Source organism: Heteronotia binoei, chromosome 1 (genome assembly GCF_032191835.1).
Source record: "Heteronotia binoei isolate CCM8104 ecotype False Entrance Well chromosome 1, APGP_CSIRO_Hbin_v1, whole genome shotgun sequence".
Lineage (NCBI taxonomy): Eukaryota > Metazoa > Chordata > Lepidosauria > Squamata > Gekkonidae > Heteronotia > Heteronotia binoei.
The window spans coordinates 18,937,745-18,942,855 of record NC_083223.1 but is presented as its reverse complement, the minus strand read 5'-3'; positions in this window follow the sequence as shown (position 1 = coordinate 18,942,855).

Sequence of the window (5,111 nt, the reverse complement as noted above, 5' to 3'; positions counted from 1 at the left end):
TCACCCCCACATCACCCCCACATCATCCCAATCACCCCTCATCACCCCTCATCAACCCTCATCACCCCACTTCACCCCCATAACCCCCACATCACCCCCAAATCGCCCCCACATCACGCCACATCACGCCCACATCACCCCCATCACCCCCTCATCACCCCATACCCCACATCACCCCCATCACCCCTCATCACCCCCACATCACCCCCCATACCCCCACATCACCCCCTCATCACCCCCTCCACCACCCCCATAACCCCCACATCACCCCCTAACCCCACATCACCCCCATCACCCCCTCATCACCCCCACATCACCCCCACATCACCCCTCATCACCCCACATCACCCCCTCATCACCCCCACATCACCCCCCATAACCCCCACATCACCCCACCTCACCCCCTCATCACCCCCACATCACCCTCCATACCACACATCATCCCCATCACCCCCTCATCACCCCAACCATCACCCCTCATCACCCCCTCACAACCCACAACACCCCCACATCACCCCCATCACCCCCTCATCACCCCCACATCACCCCCTCATCACCCCCACACACCCCATAACCCCCACACACCCCCATCACCCCCTCATCACCCCCACATCCCCCCTCATCACCCCCACATCACCCCCACATCACCCCCATATCACCCCCCATCACCCCCACATCACCCCCACATCACCCCCATAACCCCCCCACACACCCCCACATCACCCCCATCACCCCCTCATCACCCCACATCCCCCCACATCACCCCCATCACCCCCCATCACCCCACATCACCCCCACATCACCCCCATCACCCCCACATCACCCCCTCATCACCCCCACACACCCCCATAACCCCCCACATCACCCCCCCAACACCCCCCTCATTACCCCATATCTCCCCCACATCACCCCCACACACCCCCCTACACCCCCACATCACCCCCACATCACCCCCAATCACCCCCACATCACCCCCATATCTCCCCCACACACCCCCACAACACCCCCACACCCCCTCACACCCCCACATCACCCCCCACATCACCCCCATATCACCCCCACACACCCCCACATCACCCCCACATCCCCCCCCACCCCCCACATCACCCCATCACCCCCTCATCACCCCCACATCACCCCCCATATCACCCCCACATCACCCCACCCACCATCACCCCCACATCACCCCCATCACCCCCTCATCACCCCCACATCACCCCCCATATCACCCCCATCACCCCCACATCACCCCCACATCACCCCCTCATCACCCCACATCACCCCCACATCACCCCCCATCACCCCCTCATCACCCCCACACACCCCCAAATCACCCCATCACCCCCACATCCCCCCCACATCACCCCATCACCCCCATCACCCCCCTCATCACCCCCATCACCCCCCATCACCCACATCACCCCCATATCACCCCCACACCCCCACATCACCCCCACATCACCCCCTCATCACCCCCATCCCCCCATCACCCCCTCATCACCCCCACATCACCCCCAATCACCCCATCACCCCCACATCACCCCACATCACCCCCTCATCACCCACATCACCCCCATCCCCCCCTCATCACCCCCACATCACCCCCAAATCACCCCATCACCCCCACATCACCCCCAACATCAACCCCCACACCCCCTCAACCCCCCATCACCCCCTCATCACCCCCATCACCCACCCCTCATCACCCCCACATCAACCCCACACCACCCCCCCACACCCCCCGTCACCCCCCACATCACCCCCACATCACCCCCTCATCACCCCCACATCAACCCCCATCACCCCCTCACACCCCCATACACCCCCACATCACCCCCACATCACCCCCTCATCACCCCCCACATCACCCCCATAACCCCCCACATCACCCCCAAATCACCCCATCACCCCCTTGTCACCCCCCACATCACCCCCACATCACCCCCCATAACCCCCACATCACCCCCATCACCCCCTCATTACCCCCATATCTCCCCCACATCACCCCCCACATCACCCCCATATCACCCCCACATCACCCCCACACACCCCCATATCACCCCCACATCACCCCCATATCTCCCCCACATCACCCCCACATCACCCCCTCATCACCCCCTCATCACCCCCCACATCACCCCCATATCACCCCCCATATCACCCCCACATCACCCCCATATCTCCCCCAGCATCACCCCCACATCACCCCCTCATCACCCCCTCAACACCCCCACATCACCCCCATATCACCCCCTCATCCCCCCATATCACCCCCATCACCCCCTCATCTCACCCCCACATCACCCCCATATCACCCCCATCACCCCCACATCACCCCCACATCACCCCCTCATCACCCCACATCACCCCCACATCACCCCCATCACCCCCTCATCACCCCCACATCACCCCCAAATCACCCCATCACCCCACATCACCCCCACATCACCCCCACATCACCCCCATCACCCCCTCATCACCCCCATCACCCCCTCATCACCCCCACATCACCCCCACATCACCCCCATCACCCCCACATCACCCCCACATCACCCCCTCATCACCCCACATCACCCCCATCACCCCCTCATCACCCCCACATCACCCCCAAATCACCCCATCACCCCCACATCACCCCCACATCACCCCCTCATCACCCCACATCACCCCCATCACCCCCTCATCACCCCCACATCACCCCCAAATCACCCCATCACCCCCACATCACCCCCACATCACCCCCATCACCCCCTCATCACCCCCATCACCCCCTCATCACCCCCTCACCCCCTCATCACCCCCACATCAACCCACATCACCCCCATCATCACCCCCTCGTCACCCCCACATCACCCCCACATCACCCCCTCATCACCCCCACATCACCCCATCACCCCCTCATCACCCCCATATCACCCCCACATCACCCCCACATCACCCCCTCATCACCCCCACATCACCCCCATAACCCCCACATCACCCCCAAATCACCCCATCACCCCCTCGTCACCCCCACATCACCCCACATCACCCCATCACCCCCTCATCACCCCCATCACCCCTCATCACCCCCATCACCCCCTCATCACCCCCACATCAACCCCACATCACCCCCTCATCACCCCCTCGTCACCCCCACATCACCCCCACATCACCCCTCATCACCCCCACATCACCCCCACATCACCCCCTCATCACCCCCTCAACACCCCCACATCACCCCCACATCACCCCCACATCACCCCCACATCACCCCCTCATCACCCTCTCGTCACCCCCACATCACCCCCACATCACCCCTCATCACCCCCTCATCACCCCCACATCACCCCCTCATCACCCCCTCAACACCCCCACATCACCCCCACATCACCCCCACATCACCCCCTCATCGACCCCACATCACCCCTCATCACCCCCTCAACACCCCCACATCACCCCCACATCACCCCCATATCACCTCCACATCACCCCCTCATCACCCCCACATCACCCCCTCATCACCCCCACATCACCCCACATCACCCCCATACCCCCATAACCCCCACATCACCCCCTCATCACCCCCAAATCACCCCTCATCGCCCCAAATCACCCCCATATCACCCCATCACCCCCTCATCACCCCCACATCACCCCCATAACACCCCCACATCACCCCATCACCCCCTCATCACCCCCATATCACCCCCACATCACACCCTCATCACCCCCACTTCACCCCCATAACACCCCCACACCACCCCCATATCACCCCCATCACCCCCTCATCACCCCCATATCACCCCCACATCACCCCATATCACCCCCATCACCCCCTCATCACCCCCACATAACCTCCATCACCCCCTCATCACCCCCACATCACCCCCACATCACCTCCACATCACCCCCACATCACCCCATCACCCCCTCATCACCCCCACATCACCCCCATATCACCCCCACATCACCCCCATAACCCCCACATCACCCCCTCATCACCCCCACATCACCCCCATAACCCCCACATCACCCCCACATCACCCCCACATCACCCCCATATCACCTCCAAATCCATCCATTCATCCCTTTTTCTATCCCTCCATCCATCCATCTATTCGTCCATTCACCCAACAATCTATCTATCTATCTATCTATCTATCTATCTATCTATCTATCTATCTATCTATCTATCTATCTATCTATCTATCTATCTATCTATCTATCTATCTATCTATCTATCTATCTATCTATCATCTATCTATCTATCTCGTCTACCTACCTAGTCTGTTTGTCTGTCTATCCAAAGGCTCAGAGGCATCTTACCATTTGTGAAATGCTGGCAGTCTTGCTCTTTTATTTTCAAGAGGAGACCTCTGAGTTTACTCTGATCTTGGCACCTGCTGATTGCCAACTGAGTCTACAAGGCCCTTGTATACTGGCCTGTTTCCATAGAGACCAAGAGCTGGCCATCATGACATCAGACAGAATGTCACAGAATACATTGCTGACTGACAAGGAACCCTTGGAAGAGGCTTTTTCAAAACCTACTGGTCTGTGATGCCTATATGCCTACATCAGTGGGATATGGCCTAATATGCAAAGGCGTTCCTGCTACAAAAAAAGCCCTGCTAAAAGCCCAGTTGAAGGCTCTTATTCAGAAGAAGAAACAGGAAGACATCAGACTGTCTTGAGAGGAACTTGGAAAGGCAGTAAAGGAAGAGAACTCAGTACAGCTCTGGAGTTTGGTTTCTGAGCTACTACAGGCCTGTAAATATATGAAACAATTCTGGGGTGAAGCCAGGAGAAAAGTTGCAACAAGCAGAACTGAACTCCAAAGGGAGTTCTGGTCATCACATTTAAAGAGACCGCACACCTTTTAAATGCCTTCCCTCTATTGGAAATAATAAAGGATAGGAGCACCTTCTTTTGGGGCTCATAGTATTGGATCCCTTGGTCCAATCTTTTTGAAACTTGGAGGGTCTTTTGAGAAGAGGCATCGGATGCTATGCTGCAAGTTTGGTGCCTCTGCCTCAAAAAACAGCCCCCCCCAAGCCCCAGATACCTGCACTGAGATTACAAGGTTTGACAGAATGCAAGTCTAGTTTGGAGCATTGGTCCACTCTTAA